General features: G+C 35.8%; 1 protein-coding gene across 5 annotated transcripts in view; it reads right to left on the bottom strand.

Moving 5' to 3' along the window:
- LOC128638620 (pleckstrin homology domain-containing family A member 7) overlaps window positions 1-21732 on the bottom strand; it is a 121097-nt gene that overhangs the window by 63753 nt on the left and 35612 nt on the right. The window contains exon 1 of one of the 5 annotated variants that reach the window (XM_053690685.1): window positions 11511-11584. The exons of the other annotated variants lie outside the window; for them this stretch is intronic. The gene's annotated coding sequence lies outside the window, so the exon portion shown is untranslated. Of the gene's footprint in view, window positions 1-11510; window positions 11585-21732 lie in introns of those variants that run through there. 5 annotated transcript variants of the gene reach the window in all.

The following is a 21732-nucleotide window of genomic DNA, read 5'->3' as shown; positions in this document are numbered from 1 at the left end:
TTTTTTTTTATTTGATCGCATTTGGCGGTGAAATGGTGGCATGAAATATAGCAAAATTGGCCTAGATCAATACTTTGGGATGTCTTCTAAAAAAAAATATATACATGTCAATGGATTTTCAGGGATTCCTGAAAGATATAAGTGTTCCAATGTAACTAGCGCTCATTTTGAAAAAAAGTGGTTTGGAAATAGCAAAGTGCTACTTGTATTTATGGCCCTATAACTTACAAAAAAAGCAAAGTACATGTAAACATTGGGTATTTCTAAACTCAGGACAAAATTTAGAAACTATTTAGCATGTTTTTTTTGGTGGTTGTAGATGTGTAACAGATTTTGGGGGGTCAAAGTTAGAAAAAGTGTTTTTTTTCCATTTTTTCCTCATATTTTATAATTGTTTTTATAGTAAATTATAAGATATGATGAAAATGATATCTTTTGAAAGTCCATTTAATGGCGAGAAAAACAGTATATAATATGTGTGGGTACAGTAAATGAGTAAGAGGAAAAACATAATTTATGTAAGAACTTACCTGATAAATTCATTTCTTTCATATTAGCAAGAGTCCATGAGCTAGTGACGTATGGGATATACATTCCTACCAGGAGGGGCAAAGTTTCCCAAACCTCAAAATGCCTATAAATACACCCCTCACCACACCCACAATTCAGTTTAACGAATAGCCAAGAAGTGGGGTGACAAAAAAGTGCGAAAGCATATAAAATAAGGAATTGGAATAATTGTGCTTTATACAAAATCATAACCACCACAAAAAAAGGGCGGGCCTCATGGACTCTTGCTAATATGAAAGAAATGAATTTATCAGGTAAGTTCTTACATAAATTATGTTTTCTTTCATGTAATTAGCAAGAGTCCATGAGCTAGTGACGTATGGGATAATGACTACCCAAGATGTGGATCTTTCCACACAAGAGTCACTAGAGAGGGAGGGATAAAATAAAGACAGCCAATTCCTGCTGAAAATAATCCACACCCAAAATAAAGTGTAACGAAAAACATAAGCAGAAGATTCAAACTGAAACCGCTGCCTGAAGTACTTTTCTACCAAAAACTGCTTCAGAAGAAGAAAATACATCAAAATGGTAGAATTTAGTAAAAGTATGCAAAGAGGACCAAGTTGCTGCTTTGCAGATCTGGTCAACCGAAGCTTCATTCCTAAACGCCCAGGAAGTAGAAACTGACCTAGTAGAATGAGCCGTAATTCTCTGAGGCGGAGTTTTACCCGACTCAACATAAGCAAGATGAATTAAAGATTTCAACCAAGATGCCAAAGAAATGGCAGAAGCTTTCTGGCCTTTTCTAGAACCGGAAAAGATAACAAATAGACTAGAAGTCTTACGGAAAGATTTCGTAGCTTCAACATAATATTTCAAAGCTCTAACAACATCCAAAGAATGCAACGATTTCTCCTTAGAATTCTTAGGATTAGGACATAATGAAGGAACCACAATTTCCCTACTAATGTTGTTGGAATTCACAACTTTAGGTAAAAATTCAAAAGAAGTTCGCAACACTGCCTTATCCTGATGAAAAATCAGAAAAGGAGACTCACAAGAAAGAGCAGATAATTCAGAAACTCTTCTGGCAGAAGAGATGGCCAAAAGGAACAAAACTTTCCAAGAAAGTAATTTAATGTCCAATGAATGCATAGGTTCAAACGGAGAAGCTTGAAGAGCTCCCAGAACCAAATTCAAACTCCATGGAGGAGAAATTGACTTAATGACAGGTTTTATACGTACCAAAGCTTGTACAAAACAATGAATATCAGGAAGAATAGCAATCTTTCTATGAAAAAGAACTGAAAGAGCAGAGATTTGTCCTTTCAAAGAACTTGCGGACAAACCCTTATCTAAACCATCCTGAAGAAACTGTAAAATTCTCGGTATTCTAAAAGAATGCCAAGAAAAATGATGAGAAAGACACCAAGAAATATAAGTCTTCCAGACTCTATAATATATCTCTCGAGATACGGATTTACGAGCCTGTAACATAGTATTAATGACAGAGTCAGAGAAACCTCTTTGACCAAGAATCAAGCGTTCAATCTCCATACCTTTAAATTTAAGGATTTCAGATCCTGATGGAAAAAGGGACCTTGTGACAGAAGGTCTGGTCTTAACGGAAGAGTCCACGGTTGGCAAGAGGCCATCCGGACAAGATCCGCATACCAAAACCTGTGAGGCCATGCCGGAGCTACCAGCAGAACAAACGAGCATTCCTTCAGAATCTTGGAAATTACTCTTGGAAGAAGAACTAGAGGCGGAAAGATATAGGCAGGATGATACTTCCAAGGAAGTGATAATGCATCTACTGCCTCCGCCTGAGGATCCCGGGATCTGGACAGATACCTGGGAAGTTTCTTGTTTAGATGGGACGCCATCAGATCTATTTCTGGAAGTTCCCACATTTGAACAATCTGAAGAAATACCTCTGGGTGAAGAGACCATTCGCCCGGATGCAACGTTTGGCGACTGAGATAATCCGCTTCCCAATTGTCTATACCTGGGATATGAACCGCAGAGATTAGACAGGAGCTGGATTCCGCCCAAACCAAAATTCGAGATACTTCTTTCATAGCCAGAGGACTGTGAGTCCCTCCTTGATTATTGATGTATGCCACAGTTGTGACATTGTCTGTCTGAAAACAAATGAACGATTCTCTCTTCAGAAGAGGCCAAAACTGAAGAGCTCTGAAAATTGCACGGAGTTCCAAAATATTGATCGGTAATCTCACCTCCTGAGATTCCCAAACTCCTTGTGCTGTCAGAGATCCCCACACAGCTCCCCAACCCGTGAGACTTGCATCTGTTGAAATTACAGTCCAGGTCGGAAGCACAAAAGAAGCCCCCTGAATCAAACGATGGTGATCTGTCCACCATGTTAGAGAGTGTCGAACAATCGGTTTTAAAGATATTGTTTGAGAAATCTTCGTGTAATCCTTGCACCATTGCTTCAGCATACAGAGCTGAAGAGGTCGCATGTGAAAACGAGCAAAGGGGATCGCGTCCGATGCAGCAGTCATAAGACCTAGAATTTCCATGCATAAGGCTACCGAAGGGAATGATTGTGACTGAAGGTTTCGACAAGCTGCAATCAATTTTAGACGTCTCTTGTCTGTTAAAGACAGAGTCATGGACACTGAATCCATCTGGAAACCCAGAAAGGTTACCCTTGTCTGAGGAATCAAAGAACTTTTTTGTAAATTGATCCTCCAACCATGATCTTGAAGAAACAACACAAGTCGATTCGTATGAGATTCTGCTAAATGTAAAGACTGAGCAAGTACCAAGATATCGTCCAAATAAGGAAATACCACAATACCCTGTTCTCTGATTACAGACAGAAGGGCACCGAGAACCTTTGTAAAAATTCTTGGAGCTGTAGCTAGGCCAAACGGCAGAGCCACAAACTGGTAATGCTTGTCCAGAAAAGAGAATCTCAGGAACTGATAATGATCTGGATGAATCGGAATATGCAGATATGCATCCTGTAAATCTATTGTGGACATATAATTCCCTTGCTGAACAAAAGGCAAGATAGTCCTTACAGTTACCATCTTGAACGTTGGTATTCGTACATAACGATTCAATATTTTTAGATCCAGAACTGGTCTGAAGGAGTTCTCCTTCTTTGGTACAATGAAGAGATTTGAATAAAACCCCATCCCCTGTTCCGGAACTGGAACTGGCATAATTACTCCAGTCAACTCTAGATCTGAAACACATTTCAGAAACGCTTGAGCTTTTACTGGATTTACTGGGACACGGGAAAGAAAAAATCTCTTTGCAGGAGGTCTCATCTTGAAACCAATCCTGTACCCTTCCGAAACAATGTTCTGAATCCAAAGATTGTGAACAGAATTGATCCAAATTTCTTTGAAAAAACGTAACCTGCCCCCTACCAGCTGAGCTGGAATGAGGGCCGCACCTTCATGTGGACTTAGAAGCAGGCTTTGCCTTTCTAGCTGGCTTGGATTTATTCCAGACTGGAGATGGTTTCCAAACTGAAACTGCTCCTGAAGATGAAGGATCAGGCTTTTGTTCTTTGTTGAAACGAAAGGAACGAAAACGATTATTAGCCCTACTTTTACCTTTAGATTTTTTTATCCTGTGGTAAAAAAGTTCCTTTCCCACCAGTAACAGTTGAAATGATGGAATCCAACTGAGAACCAAATAATTTGTTACCCTGGAAAGAAATAGAAAGTAAAGTTGATTTAGAAGCCATATCAGCATTCCAAGTTTTAAGCCATAAAGCTCTTCTAGCTAAAATAGCTAGAGACATAAACCTGACATCAACTCTGATAATATCAAAAATGGCATCACAGATAAAATTATTAGCATGTTGTAGAAGAATAATAATATCATGAGAATCACGATGTGTTACTTGTTGCGCTAAAGTTTCCAACCAAAAAGTTGAAGCTGCAGCAACATCAGCCAAAGATATAGCAGGTCTAAGAAGATTACCTGAACACAGATAAGCTTTTCTTAGGAAGGACTCAATTTTCCTATCTAGAGGATCCTTAAACGAAGTACCATCTGACGTAGGAATAGTAGTACGTTTAGCAAGGGTAGAAATAGCCCCATCAACTTTAGGGATTTTGTCCCAAAATTCCAATCTGTCAGACGGCACAGGATATAAATGCTTAAAACGTTTAGAAGGAGTAAATGAATTACCCAATTTATCCCATTCTTTGGATATTACTGCAGAAATAGCATTAGGAACAGGAAAAACTTCTGGAATAACCACAGGAGCTTTAAATACCTTATCCAAACGTTTAGAATTAGTATCAGGAGGACCAGAATCCTCTATTTCTAAAGCAATTAGTACTTCTTTAAGTAAAGAACGAACAAATTCCATTTTAAATAAATATGAAGATTTATCAGCATCAACCTCAGAGACAGAATCCTCTGAACCAGAGGAGTCATCAGAATCAGAATGATGATGTTCATTTAAAAATTCGTCTGTAGGAAGAGAAGTTTTAAAAGATTTTTTACGTTTACTAGAAGGAGAAATAACAGACATAGCCTTCTTTATGGATTCAGAAACAAAATCTCTTATATCATCAGAAACATTCTGCACCTTAGATGTTGAAGGGACTGCAACAGGCAATGGTACTTTACTAAAGGAAATATTATCTGCTTTAACAAGTTTGTCATGACAATCAATACAAACAACAGCTGGAGAAATGGCTACCAAAAGTTTACAGCAGATGCACTTAGCTTTGGTAGATTCAGCACTTGACAGCGATTTTCCTGTAGTATCTTCTGACTCAGATGCAACGTGAGACATCTTGCAATATGTAAGAGAAAAAACAACATATATATAAAGCAAAATTGATCAAATTCCTTAAATGACAGTTTCAGGAATGGGAAAAAATGCCAATAACAAGCCTCTAGCAACCAGAAGCAATAAAAAATGAGACTTAAATAATTGAAACTAAAGCGACGCCCATATTATTTGGCGCCTAAATGCTTTTGGCGCCATAATGACGCCACATCCGGAACGCCGACATTTTTGGCGCGAAATAACGTCAAAAAATGACGTAACTTCCGGCGACACGTATGACGCCGGAAACGGAAATAGAATTTTGCGCCAAAAAAGTCCGCGCCAAAAATGACGTAATAAAATGAAGCATTTTCAGCCCCCGCGAGCCTAATAGCCCACCGGGAAGAGTCAAATTTTTGAAGGTAAGAAAAATGAATAAATCAAAAAATGCATTATCCCAAATATGAAACTGACTGTCTGAAAATAAGGAAAGTTGAACATTCTGAGTCAAGGCAAATAAATGTTTGAATACATATATTTAGAACTTTATAAACAAAGTGCCCAACCATAGCTTGGAGTGTCACAGAAAATAAGACTTACTTACCCCAGGACACTCATCTACATATAGCAGATAGCCAAACCAGTACTGAAACGAGAATCAGTAGAGGTAATGGTATATATAAGAGTATATCGTCGATCTGAAAAGGGAGGTAAGAGATGAATCTCTACGACCGATAACAGAGAACCTATGAAATAGACCCCGTAGAAGGAGATCACTGCATTCAAATAGGCAATACTCTTCTCACATCCCTCTGACATTCACTGCACGCTGAGAGGAAAACCGGGCTCCAACTTGCTGCGGAGCGCATATCAACGTAGAATCTAGCACAAACTTACTTCACCACCTCCATCGGAGGCAAAGTTTGTAAAACTGAATTGTGGGTGTGGTGAGGGGTGTATTTATAGGCATTTTGAGGTTTGGGAAACTTTGCCCCTCCTGGTAGGAATGTATATCCCATACGTCACTAGCTCATGGACTCTTGCTAATTACATGAAAGAAATTACAGCTAAACACAAACACCGCAGAAATGTAAAAATAGCCTTGGTCCCAAACGGACAGAAAATGGAAAAGTGCTGCGGTCATTAAGGGGTTAAGTAGTGGTGGCACATCTTTAAAAGCGACAGAGTATATATATATATATATATATATATATATATATATATATTAACATAATTTGTGCAGTCATCTAGCATGGGAGCGCATTTCATTAAAGTGAACGACTGAACGTAAATATCAATTTATTTTGCTGACAAAAAAGGGACAGAATGTATTGAAGGTTTGCTTTATAGAAAGGTGAGTCGCTATCTACACATTAATTAAGCACATACCAAAAAAAATTGTTTACTGTCTGTTTAGCATAATACACATAAATCCTATGTGTACACAAGTCTAGCTGCCATGAATAAGAGAAAACCACAGAAACAATCCCTATTGCCTTGCACAAGACATTACTGGAATACACTCGTGTGAGATCAGATGCAGAACCAGCTGTGGGTAAAGAATTACCAAGAAGTAACTTACACTGGGGTCATATATCACTTACTTGTGTTGGTAGAATTTCCCTAATACAATCTCAGCTGTTACAGCACAACCACTAGTTTTATACATTCGGCTTTAAATATCTAAGCCCATTAGTGAAGTGAGACAAAAAAAGAAAAATCAAATTAGTTTAAAAGGCTAAAAAAACACGACTCAATACCATGTGCTGCTGCAAGAGGCCATCTTTACAGAAGTCTACCTAGACAAACTGACAAAATAACATCCCAGTGACTAGATGCAAATGATTGCAAAATATAACAAATCAGATATTTAAAGGGACACTCAAGTCTAAATTAAATGTTCATGATTCAGATAGAGCAGCAATTTTAAATCAACTTTCCAATTTACTTACATTATCAAAAAAGTGCAGTGTCTTAATATTTACTTTTTTTTTAGTCCTACTGAGCATGTGTAAAAATTCACAGACTATAAGTATATGCATTTGTGATTGGCTGATGGCTGTCACATGATACAGGAGGATTGGAAATAGACATAACTTTGAAATTGGTCAGAAAAAAAAAATAAAAAAAAAATAGTTCAGACTAATTTCAGACTAAGTGCTATTGCATTGTATTTTTTTTTATCATGCATTTGTTTATTATGAAGATCTACTGCATTTACTGGTCCTTTAAAGGGATAGGAAACCCCAAAAACATACCATTTAAAACAACTTTCCAGTTTACTTCTATTATCAAATTTGGTTCATTCTCCTTTGCTGAAGGAACAGCATTGCACTACTGGCAGCTTGCTGAACACATCAAATTAACCAATCACAAGAGACAAATGTGTGCAGGCACCAATCGACAGCTAGCTCCCAATAGTGTATGATATGTGCATATTCATTTTCAAAAAGGGATACCAAGAGAACGAAGCACATTTGAAAGAAAGAAGTGAATTTAAAAGTCTTACAATTACATGCTATATCTGAAACATGCAAGTTTAATTTTGACTTTCCTATACCTTTAAATGAATCATATATACAGTATATATTTCATTTGTCGTGGTGGGTGCCGAGTGTCCAAAGTTGTTATCGTTATCAAACAGTGCACAGTTTAAATCCCTCTAGTTGTTTTCATCTGGACCCCTGACTCCCACACACCGTATGTATCTGAAACATGGACGTATTGTGGCACAAAATGCATATTCATCCATTAATATGTTTTAATGGTTCTCAAATAAAATTATTTTTATTCACATTTTGTGGCCTCATTTCCAATTAGGTCTAAGTGGCTGCATGTTTATTTTTAAAAGCAGTTTGTCAGACAAAGTTTCTATTTCTATCATGATTTCTTAGAGACAAGGGGAGAGACCATTTTGGACAAGTTGTAGACTTTGGGGTAGTTAGCGAGAGTTGCTGGACTGGGGAGTAATCATGGTGTTTTATGTCCATTTTGATGAAGTCCATCGGTGTTCACTAAATATAAAAAGGTCCCCAATGCTTAAATTCAAGACAAATATGGAGCAGAATGAAGTGAGGGTCAGTCAAAAACACTTCTGTTTACATAGTTTCTGTCAGTAAAAGCAATAAGATGATGTATTTGTATGTTACTGGCAGCAAAGGGGTACAATTACTAAACAGTTGTAAAAAATATAAAGTTCAGGGTCAAGAGTGGGGACTAAGGGAGCTTTTAAGGGGCATAGTGTGCCCCCCCTACCTGTATGCCGACAGATTGTCCGGTATTTTTGTGGAGGACAGCTGGCAACCCCTAGTTTTTGGGCAAGTTTAGATGTCCCCAATGTCCCATTAATAAGTGAAAAAAATGTGGCAATCCTACAAAAATACAGGATGGTTGGGGGCTCTGGCATGATCCACAAGGTCCCCTCAGATCTAGTGGGAAGGCAATAAGCCTTAAAGGGACATAAAACAAGTTGGGATGGAAACAAAATAATATAATATGTACTTTAATTACTTTACCTGCAAATTTATGCTGCAGTGCCTCACCATTAACCCTTTCTTTTTAGTTTCTGAATTGTAACTCCCCCCACACAATTCCTTTTATGGCTGTATCTATGTTTATTGTTCTTTTGATAAAATGTAAAAGTGGATAGGGATTATCTGCTGGAGCATGCCTAGAAGCTGTGAACTCAGTTGAAATACAATGCCTGTGTCTAAACACTAATAATGGGGGTGGAGTTAGCTGCTCCAGGCAGTTTAGGTATGTAATTCATTTTGTTTATGTTTGAAAATTATTTTAAAATACCAGCAATTTTTTATCAATTTTTTTATGCAAACTATTTTAAATTAATTAGCCCTTTTAGGATATGCACAGATCTCAACCTGTTTTATGACACTTTAAAAAGACTATGGGTTCCTATGGAGTTAGGCAGACTCTTAATTGAAAAAGACCCCAGAGAGGGCAGGACCGAGGCCTTGGGAAAGTAAAACTCTATAATAATCACACAATTCTGGCTCCATAACTTTTGGGCTGGCTATAAAATTCAGAAACAATTGTAAACCCGGTGTTAAAATATTGCTAATTTAAAAAAAGTGAAAATTAGTGAAAAGTATAGATTTCATTTTAATGAATAGAATTTTGTAATTTAGATGATCTGAAAAAAATCCAATGAGGCCTTACATTAAAAATGTTTGCCCTTAGCAGCTTAAAGAGACCTAAAACTCAACATTTTTCCTTTCATGAATCAGGTAGCGGATACAATTTTAAAACAACTTTCCAATTTATATCCATTATCAAAATGTCTTCATTTTCTTGTTATCCTTTATTGAAAAGCATGGATGTTAGCTCAGGAGTGTGCACGTGTCTGCAGCACTATATGGCAGCACTATTACCTGACATGTAATGCTTCAGGTATGTGCACACTACCTGCCTAGGTATCTTCCAACAAAGAACAACATGAGAATTAAGAACATTTGATAATAGAAGTAAATTAAAAACTTTTTTAAAATTATAATCTGTCTGAATAATGAGAGAAATGTTGGGTTTCATGTCCCTTTAAATATAACAGAAATGTAATCTGCAATAGATTTATTGTAGGGATGGTAGAAAACAAAAAGATATCTAACATGCAGTAGACCATCCTGAGGATTAATTAGGCTACAGCTATTAAAGGGACACTCAATAAAAATTAAACTTTCATTATTCAGATAGAGCATGCAAATTTAAACAACGTTCCAATTTACTTCCATTAACAAAATGTGCACAGTCTTTTTATATTTAAACTTTTTGACTCAAAAGCTCCTACTGAGCATGTGCAAGAGTAAGTGTGTATGCATTTGTGAATGGCTGATTGCTGTCACATGGTACGTGTATGCATTTGTAATTGGCTGATGGCTGTCACATGGTACAGGGGGAGTGGAAATAGACATAACTTTTAAAATTGTCAGAAAAAAAATCTGCTACTCATTTGAAGTTCAGACTAAGTGCTATTGCATTGTTGACTGGTCCTTTAAAGAGCATAAAGGGCACAGCATATGGGCCTTGTTTTTATGATACGGTGACAAAATGTGTGCCGCTATGTTTAATAAGTGCTTCATTCTAACAGGTGCTACCTCTGTGCACTATTTTAGTAGCACAGCTGTTAATGACTTGGCTCTTTCCTTTCCTTTATCTTCGCTTCCCACTCTTTCCATTTGCAGCTCTGACAAGCGGTCAATGGAATGTGTGTCCTGATTTTTGCCTTGGGAACAATCCTCACCTCTTTCCGGAGTGAAGAAAAAAAAGAAAAAGATAGAAAACCAGGCAATAAGGCAGGCAGCCCAGTATACAGCTACTTCTTGTTAAAGCCAGACTACTCAGTTATTTAAAGGGACAGTAAACGCAGTAAAGACAATCCTGTTGTGTTGCTCTGGAATAAGAAAGTCTAGACATTAAGACAAATTAACATCCTTTTTTATGGCAATTGTTTTTCAGCAGTTAGACTCCACCCATCATTTGCCTTACATTGATAAACCTATGAGGGTTTGAGTCTGCAGACAACAAGACTAGCCACAATCATTCCAGCTATTGCACAGCAGCTCTGAGAATTAGAAAATCTACACTACTTTTCTGAGCTAAATAACATGAAAAAGGAAAAACAAACTAAGTATATTGCAATGTTTTACTATGTATAACTAAACATTAAAAAAAAAAAAAAAAAAAAAAAAAAAAGTTATTTACTGTACAATGTTATCCCCACCCTAATACTCAAGTTGTAGTTATTATCCAGAACAATATAGTTTTAATTATTCTGATTTTAAAAAACAAACATTCTTTAAAAACAGATTTACCGTATTATTGCGAACAAAAAATAGTTTCTATGCAAACACCCTAACCACTTGGACATTTTAATAGGCCATTTAAATAAAATAAAAAATCTATGATGCATTTGAAAGTGAATTACACATTACTCTTTTTTTTTTAAAAAATATTTGTTTAATTAATCTGAGAATCTATTGCTCACTTGCTGACAGGGGCAACTCCCACAGCTTTATCGTTAAACAGGGACACACCTTAACTAGAATAAAAACTTTTTTTGCACAAGAAGTTAGAAAAAAAAAAAAAAGAAATCAGTGTAAATATACCCTCTTTAAAAATAACAAATACATGTTACAGCCAAAGAGGTTGGTAAACACAGATTAGCACCGTAGTAAATCATAAAACTTGAATAGAATAGTAAAATAATACTCACATACTCCAACAAAACCATAGAGCACATTTAAAAGATTTGTTTAGAAACACAGCTGCCATTGAGCAAAACCTTGTTCTCTTCAGGACAGGAACATACAATACAGTGCTCATGTGTGACACAGGTGGGAGGAGATTTAAATTATTTACAGTTGTGTGGATGAGTTGCTATTTAGCATATGAACATGTGAGGGGATATTAGTGCGGCCAATAAAAATATGTCTGATACTGTATCAGTTGGATATGCTAACAAGTTGTGTGAGAGGCAACAACAAAAGGGAGGGTTACATTGTTTCTTTTATATATTTAACAATAAAATGTACAGACAGAGATTACTCACAAACTGGAATAATGATTGTTCTCCATATGCAGAATGTATAATTATACACTCCAACTGCACAGTGTAGTGAGCTGGCACCACTTCACTATTCTTAAGGCAGGTTTTAAAGGCACAGTAAACTTTTTCTCCATAAATTACAAATAATGTAATAATTGCAATGTGCTTTATTTATTTTGCATGCTTCTCCTGAAATGTAACTCTTAAAAGTTGTGGGGTTTCACTGCCCAAACAGGCTGGAGTGCAATTTGTGGAATGCAAACCATTAAAGGGACAGGGACAGTCAACACAAAAAAAAATTATATTATTGTTGAAAAAGATAGATAATGCCTTTACTACAAAACTGGGGAATTGGCAATAAAGGGAATATTTATCTTTTTAAACAATATTTTATTTTTTTTAGTTCGACTCTCCCTTGAAACACTCCTACATGTTGCAGAGTGATTGGTTAATATTTACAGGAGTGGGTTTATAACTGCCCCTAATTGGCCACAACATGGGAACAAGATCAAACATTCAAGAGGCTTTTTAAAGAGACATGAAACAATTTTTTTTTCTATCCTGATTTAGATAGAGCATGCAATTTTCTAATTTACGCCTATTAAAATATTTTTTCATTCTCTAAGTATCTTCATATGGATAAAGCAGAAAAGTAAGCTTAGCTACCCAGTGTTCTGAACCAAAAATGGGCTGGCTCCTAAGCTTTCATTCCTGCTTTTTCAAATAAAAATACCAAGAGAATGAAGAAAAATGATAATAGGAGTAAATTAGAAAGTTGCTTAAAATTGCATGCTCTATCTGAATCATTAAAGAAAAAAAAATTGGGTTTCATATACCTTTAAAGGGATGCGTCCTTGGCCTACAAAACAATGCATATGTCCTAGCAAAATTACAGTTTTAACTCTTAAAAACATTTAATCATTTCTGGGCATACGTGAAAATTTTGACTTTAACAACGTCCATTTACGCTCAAGCAGCAAGAAAATGTTGGTAGATAGAGGTTGCAATCAGGAGGGTTCAAAACCCCAAAACCCCGTCTCAGCGCACATAGCACAGTGCACAACGTTACTATAGCAGTCAGCCTCTACAACAAGATGTGTTTTGAACCCCGGGTGCTTCATTATAATCATTTTCTGATTTTAGTAGCCAACAGTGATTTTTGCATTCAAATTTTAACAGTCCCTTACTTGAAGCTCCATACAATGGTGGAATTATAGGCTGCCTGTTAAACTCAGATTAGTATCTCATGTGCTACCTCTATGTAATTAATGTTCGTCTTGTACTGATGTGAGAGATGGTTGTGACTTTATTATCTTAAAAAGGGACACTAAACACAAATTCTAAAACTACATGGTTATAAACCAGAACAAGATTGCATTGAAAACTGCAGCTTTATTTTGTCAAATGAGTATATTGTTTTATATTTATTCTTTTCACTGATTTCCCTGTCCCCAGAACAAAGGAAACCCTGCTAACCAATCACAAACCAATGATCAGATATAGCACAAACTGGTGTAGCCTGCACTCTTGTCTTCCTTTAAGGTGGTTTAGCACTGATTCAACTTAGTTACTATTGCAAGGAATGATTTGCCTGTCATGATTGTTGATGCAAAACTCACAAATCACCTTTTAAAAGCATGTGACAGAATAGAAACCTAGGGAGGGAGGAAAAAGTAAACAAAAGATGGCATAAATTGCATTAACCTAAGCCTCCCTTCGAGAAAGTGAAACACATTGTTTAGATGTATTTTACAACAAAATAATGAATGTACATTGCAATAATGTTTCACTTGCTATAATAAAACATTTTATGTGTTGCTGAAATGAATGCTTATTTAAACCATCTCTTGCAAGGCTAGAAAGGGCAGCACAACACAAATGTGCATCCTAAATTATGCTGGTAAAACAATAGTTTAGAAATTGAGCACATTATCATTTGAGATGTGGCCCACGGACATAGCTAGACATTTCTATTGGGAGGGCTGGTTCAGCAAATTGAAACAGGTCAGAAAGTGCTGGGAGGGACAGAGAGGCGAGAACAATGAGAAACCTGTAAAATTGGGAGCTTTTTGTTTAGCGATGTGGAGGTTAAAATAAATAGCATTGGAGGGCCACAGAAGCACCAGGCCCTTAGCGTAGACAAGCTTGGCCTATCCAACATCTGCTACAAATGCTATAAACTTTCTAGCATGCAAAGGAAACCTATTTGTTTACACAACATGTGTGACCAATTTAGGGAGATCTGAATTACTGGAGCTTATTAAAGTTCATAGAATCCGAAGAGCAAATGCCAATGCTACTTGGGGGTAACAGCATGTCACATGAAAGAAAATCACACACGTCAAACCACATCTCCAATAAAAACATCAGTTATTTCAAACAAAAATGATCATAAAAACACATGCACGTTTTCTTGCTCCCCATATTGTAAGGTACGACTGGCCAGTCATATCTGTACCTCTTCAATAGGGCTTTTGATCACACACATGGGTGGGGACTAACTCCTCTTGAAACATTTAAAATGTACTATGTTCTATAGAACTGAAGGAAACTGAAACATGCATAAGTGTATATCAATTTTGAAGATAAACACTTTTGGAATATATTTTTATAAGCAAAAAAAGTTAAAAGGGACACTCAAGTTAAAACGTTTATGATTCAGATAGAGTAGCAGTTTTAAGACACTTTCCAATTTACTTCCATTCTCAAATTTTTATATTCACACTTTCTGGGCAATAAGATTCTACTGAGCATGTGCAGAAGCTTACATGGGTATATGTATACTAGTCTGTGATTGGCTGATGTCTGTCACATGATACAAGGAGCCGAAAAATGGGAGAAAAAATAAATTTGCCAGAAAAAAAAATCTGCTTATATGAAATTCAGAGTAGGTGTTAAATCATTGTCTTTTTATTATGCACTTGTTCATTATGTAATTCTACTGCATTGAGTGGTCCTTTAAAGCTAATACTGTTGCAGCAGCATACACATATATGCCTTGCTATAGGAATAAACATGGATGCTCACTTGTAAGGAAACAAAGATAGATACGTTGTTATAATTAATGTTTTTTTTTTACAATACTTGTTAATTAATTTGGTAGGACAGGGCATTTTTTGTGACCATATAAGACAAACTACACCAGGAGTTATGACCGTACAGCATGCATGCCATGTGTGGGTAAACACAGTGATTTTTAATGATGCACAGTGTGCTGCATCAAGGGGTGATACAACTTTTTCTGCAGCACATATTGCATGCCCAGGATTCTGATATGATGTGCGGGTGTGGCTGACAGAGAAGGACAAGAGGTCTGATCTGATTGGGGGGTGCAACAGAAGGACTGCAGGTCCGATCTGAAGCAGATGTGAACATGTGGCCGACACTGCACACTTTATAGGTTTTTTTTGCATAATACTCACAGAAGATTGCTAACCCCTGGACTAGATTCACTTAAAGGAACAGTGTACTTTGAATTGTTCTTCCCTTTAACGTGTTCCCAATTATCCATTTTACTTACTGGAGTATATTAAATAGTTTACAAATAGCTCCTTTACTTTTATTTGAAATAACCGATTCTGCCAATGGAAAAAGTCAGTACTAGTTACAGAAAAGCTATATAAACAAAAAGGTGTAGCAGAAAATCACACATCCAGTGGGGGATAAGAATATTGTTCTCTCCAAGTATTGGTCTGTAGATATTAGACATGCGCCTTTGTTTTTTTCGTGGTGCAAAGAATGCCGAATATGGCAGCCGGCAGCATTCAGCCTTTTCAGGGGCGGATTTCTTCTTGTGAAATTGTAACACAAAAAGATTGTGTAATATGGATTTTCACACAAAGAAATCCGGTTCCATAAAGAGCTGAATCCTGTTGTAGGTATTGTGCATTAGTTGCACCACATTTTTTTTATTTTTTATTTTAATGCACATGTATAGCGCATATACAGTAAGAGATATGGTAAGGGTGACTGTGTAAATAAATACTGTTATGATGCGGTCTGCACTCCCTGCAAGCTCAGCCCATTTGATTGGATAGTGGTTTCACTTTGGGAAAAATAAATGCTAGTTCATATTTAAAACGCACACACAAAAGGAGCATTTTCCCATGCATTGTATTATATGCACCTGGCACCTGGCATAACAAGTCATTGGAAACATATTAAAGGGGAAGCCATTTTTGCCGTACACTGTCAATTTAAGCATTTAAAGGGACAGTCTGCACTAAAATTGTTATTGTTTAAAAATTAAATAATGCCTTTACTACCCATTCCACTGCTTTGCACAACCAACATTGATATATGAATATACTTTATAACATTTAAACCTCTAAATTTCTGCCTGTTTCTAAGCCACTACAGAAAAGCCTCTTAATCACATGCTTTTGTATTTGCTTTTTCACAACAGGAGACTACTAGTTCATGTGGGCCATATTTTTAACATTGTGCTCACGTCGAGGATTTATTTAAGAGTTAGCACAACAGTATTAAATGCAAATCAATAGATAATACAAAATCATGTGATCAGGGGGCTGTCAGAAGATGCTTAGATACAAGGTTAAAAGTATATTAATACAACTGTGTTTGTTATGCAAAATTTGGGAATGGATAATAAAGGGATTATCTATCTTTTAAAACAATACAAATTATATTGTAGACTATCCCTTTAACTGTGTCAGACAACTATTACCAATACAGTCTTCAAGTAACAACAATTGCAGCAAAATTTAGAAATAAACATAATGACTGGGAGAAAGTGAGAGCAACTCTAAATGATAACATGTACTTTATTATGTACTTTAATCATACTTATCACTAAAATTGGGATAATCAAAAGGTATCCTGAGGACATGTTTGTGAACCATGATATTGCATGAGAGGATCTGTGCTCTCAGTCTCTTACGCCAACCTTTTTCCTTGTGTAACCCCAAACACAAATAAGCTTCCATTCACTAAAAAGCTGTTATTTCAGGGAATTGCACGTTGCTCTTGATAAAAAAAAAATATATTTATGTTGCCAAATGCGCATTAACATAATTATCCTAAAATCAAAGCAAAGTGGTTGCGTCAGATGTTGTCATTTAAAATCCTAACTGAAGTTTCTGCGACAGATGTGGTATAGACCTTTCAGAACTCTAAAGGTTTCCTCGGAGAAGCCTACATAAACACTGCACCTTACCCAATAAAATGGCAAAATCCTAAAATAGTTTGTTTCATATCCTGTCTGCAAATGTACACCACATGGCTGGTGATTTTTAATGGGTTAACCTTGGGGACATTATATTCAAGGTAAGAATTAATTTATGTTTAAAATACTAATTTTGGTTTATTTTATATTTGCCAATAAAATAAATCATTTCCCATATGCACCCAGGAGTAGGTGTATTTGACTGTTCACTTTAAACAGCACTTTGTTCTGGATGCACTGTGTTAAGGAAAACTTAGAGTGCAGCCAGAGCACAGTGCTGTTTGAAGACAACAGTGTGACGCAGAGCAGTGCTGCAAAGCTAAAGAGACAACAGTTCCTGCCTGTGTCCCATTCTTTCTGCAGACAGGCTGCATTTTCTGCAAGGACATCTCAGATCATAGCAAGTTCTGCCTTGGCAACCTGGAGAAGTAATTGAAATAAATTAGCAAAATATAATTATACTAAATATTTTAGAAAAAACCACTGATAGGGTTGCCAGGTTCTAGTATTCAACAGCCTAGTATTTTAGCATGCTGTCCAGTAAATTATTTATAAAAATACTGGACACTTAAACGGATATGAAACCCAAAAATTGTCTTTCATGCGTCAGGTAGAGAATACAATTTTAAACAAATTTCCAATTTACTACGGTTATCTAATTTGTTTTGCTCTCTTTGTATCCTTTATTGAAAAGCATGCTTAGGTAGGCTTAGGAGCTAGCTGCTGATTGGGGGCTGCATGCATATGCCGCTAGTCATTGGCTTATTTGTTCTTATCTAGCTCTCAGAAGTGCATTACTGCTCCTTCCATAAATGATACCAAGAGAATGAAACAATTCATAACAGAAGTAAATTGGAATGTTGCTTAAAAATGTAAACTGAGTTATGAAAGAAAAAATAAATAAAATTAGGTTTCATCTCCCTTTAAATGCACTTTTTTTTTCAAAGCCTGAGTTACCTAAAAGTAAAATGTCTCCTGTGCCTCAATGCATTACAAAAATGACACAGAAGGAAGTGTGAGGCAGTGAAGGGGTCAAATAACTTCTGTTTACGTTGTACTGTCAGCTAAAGAGGTAAAATCATTTGCTTGTATGTTACTGGCAGCCAAGGGGTAAAACGACTGCTCAGTTGTGAAAAATATGCAGAGTGGGATCACAAGAGGAGGCTAAGGTAGAGCTTTGGGGGGGCATTGAATGACCCTACTTATCATCATGCCCAGCCACAAGCAGATTGTCCAGTATTTTTGTGGAGAACAGCTACCAATCCTAAACAATGATATGGCTGGTTTTAATCAATTGCTTTCGATGAGACAAACCAGGTGCAATCATATTTGGCTGGTGCCTCAGAAAGTGTGCATAAAAAAAATGACATTTAGGTAAAAGAAGTGAAATGATAATTTGTTTAAAATTGCTGCTCTATCTGAATCATAAAAGTTTAATTTTGACTTTAGTGTTCCTTTCATTATTTTAGATATTATTGTTATTATTAATAATGGTTATTTATAAAGCGCCAACAGATTCCGCAGCGCTATACAAAGTTAAGCACATTACAATACATACGCTAACAAGTACAGTAAGGTAGGTTACATTGGGAGGGTACAATTGACAAACCAAGGAGAAGATGAATACTCTGTCAATTCATTTTAAAAGGAAAACAATCTGAAATAGTAAATTGTGAAATTATCTTAAAATGAAATGTATATGTAGCTGTATTCTGTTAAATGGTTTAAAAGGACATTAAAAGTTGAAATTGTAATAAAAATAAAAAAAAAGTTTAAACCTGTGTATTTAAAAAACAAAAACTTTGCAATATACTTTCAATATGTATTTTAATTTAACCCTTTCATGACAGGGTCAATTTGTCTACATCAGAGCAACGTTCCGATGTAGACCAATTGAAATCCCACAATTGTGTGCGTGGTCGCGAGATTTCAGTTATGGGATCAGGTCAGGGGGGCGTCCCTATGACGCTAGGCATGCCCTCCAGACCGCAATCGCATCCAAGAAGCACCGTTGGCTTCAGGACAGTCATACGGCTAGTGCGTTCTATTCCATCCTAACGGCGCTAAAGCCCAGCGTGGTTAGGACGGAATAGAACGCCATAATGGCCTAAAAGGTTAAAGGGACAGCAAACAAGAGTTAACTGTTAAGAGCACACTCTTAAAAAAGTGCTGGTTTCTCTCTTCCACCCCCCCCACAGGAAAGTTGATCTTCAAATGTATCTTGTTTACATAGCTTTTTCAGTACTGAAATGTTTAATTTAGATGTCGGTTTAAACCAGAAACAGTTATTTGAAACAACAAAATAAAAGTTGAGCAGCTGTTTGTAAACAATTTAATACTAGTCAGCAGGTAAAATAGATCATTGGGAACACATAAAAGGAATATCATTTTACAGTACAACATCCCTTTAACTCTGAAAATGGTGGGCTTTCTAGTTTTTCTAAAAAGTAATTGTCACCACCATGTTGAAACTTAGATTTTGCTTATTTAATCAATTTTGCCAATGACAATTGGGGATAAACTGTGCAAACAATGGCTGTAATATAAATATAGCATTGCTAAATGGACTGTAAACAATGTTAAATAGTTGCCTTAAACTTCTTAAAGGGACACTACTATACAATTAGTTTCCCCTTAAAGGGACATTGTACACTAGATATTTTTTTTTTGCATAAATGTTTTGTAGATCTATTTATATAGCCCATCTGGGAATGTTTTTGTAACAAAGTATAGTTTTGCTTATTTTTTAATAAAATTTACTGATTTTCAGACTCCTATCCAAGCCCCAAAGTATCAGATGTAGACCCAGGTCTACAGATTCCTGCTTGCTTCTGTTTGTGTAAAGGGTCTTTTCATATGCAGGGGAGGGTCTGCTGTTTCTGCTTTCCCAGCACTATTCTCACTAGGTGTCTCCAAACCTAACCTCATCAACAGTGCTAAACTGGGAGCTTCTAGGTTTTTTTTAAAGGTTTTATACTGATTTTTAGATCAGTATCTGTGCATATTCTTCTTCTTCTAGTAGTGTCTATTACATGCAGTTATATGAAAATTGGTGTACACTGTCCCTTTAAAGGAATTGTAAACAGTAAATGCATTGTAGACATTATAATGCATTTGAAGCAAAGTCTTAGCAGGTCTGTTTTATAACTATTAGCAGGGCTGCTTTTTAACTATTTCTCATGTCTTTAATACTCTGCAGTAGGTATAGGTATACACTGCAGTAGGTAGTCATTTGGAACACATTAAAGGGATATTAGAGAGTATGATATTATAATATAAACATTTTAAATTATGTGTAGTTAACAAAACAAAAAAAAAATCCATATACTTTTAATATTTATTTTGCACCCCATTCTAGTAATTTAACTCTTAAAATTGTTGGGTTTCTAAATTGCACTGACTTTCTATAAAGCAATGGGGTGCCACCTTGTGTCCCCTTATCTAGGTTTCCTGCTGAGAACAATTAGTCCCAGATATACAAAAAGGCAATAAAAGACTGTTCAAAATCTTGATTGCACAAACAGAGATAAACAGAAAACAAGTTCAAACATGGCGACACCCATTATTTCATAGAAAGTACTTAAAGGGACACTCAATCAAAATTAAACTTTCATTATTCAGATAGTGCATGCCATTTTAAACAACTTTTCAATTTACTTCCATGTTAACAAAATGTGCACAGTCTTTTTATATTTATACTTTTCGAGTCACCAACTCCTACTGATCATGTGCAAGAATAAGTGTGTATGCATTTGTGAATGGCTGATGGCTGTCACATGGTACGTGTATGCATTTGTGAATGGCTGATGGCTGTCACATGGTACAGAGGGAGTGGAAAAATACATAACTTTTAAAATTGTCAGAAAAAAATCTACTACTCATTTGAAGTTCAGAGTAAGTGCTATTGCATTGTCTTGTTATCTTGTATTTGTTGATTATGCAAATCTACTGTGTTGACTGGTCCTTTAATAGAAACTAAACCTGCAAGCTTACATTTTCATTATTTAAACAACTTATTTAAGTGTAAAACGTAATCTACATATTATATAAGGCGAGTCACTGTCATATCAGTAAAGAGTGCATTGGTTTGCAATGGTTTTCAGATAAAGTCAATAAGGGACAGATGTGTAGCAGTGCTAGCCATGATTAGTCAGCAGGGTAAATGTTAAGATCTGAGAATTGGAATATCCACCATTTTCAAAACTAGAATACATGAATATTTGGCAAAATAAATAATGAAAGCATATTGCAAAGTTATATCATTATAAATAAACATTTTTATATATATATATATATATATATATATATATATATATATATATATATATATATATATATATATATATATATATATATATATATATATATATATATATATATATATATATATATATATATATATATATATATATTAAAAAAATACTCTCAAAGTGTTTATTGTTCTACTAGTAACAACCCACACATCCAAGGACAGGGTTTTAACCCAGCAAGTGAGGTAATGTTTAAAGCGATACTAAACCCAAAAAGCATGCAATTTTAAGCAACTTTCTCATTTATTCCTATTATCAATTGTTCTTAGTTCTCTTGCTATCTTTATTTGGAAAAGCAGAAATGCAATGTTAGGAGCCTGCACATTTTTGGTTCAGCAAATGAGTACAGCTTGCTGATTGGTTTGCTAAATTTAGCCACCAATCAGCAAGCACT

The sequence above is a fragment of the Bombina bombina genome, chromosome 8 (genome assembly GCF_027579735.1).
Source record: "Bombina bombina isolate aBomBom1 chromosome 8, aBomBom1.pri, whole genome shotgun sequence".
Classification (NCBI taxonomy): Eukaryota; Metazoa; Chordata; class Amphibia; order Anura; family Bombinatoridae; genus Bombina; species Bombina bombina.
The sequence above is the reverse complement of the archived record's forward strand: the minus strand, read 5'-3'. Positions and strand labels throughout refer to the sequence as shown.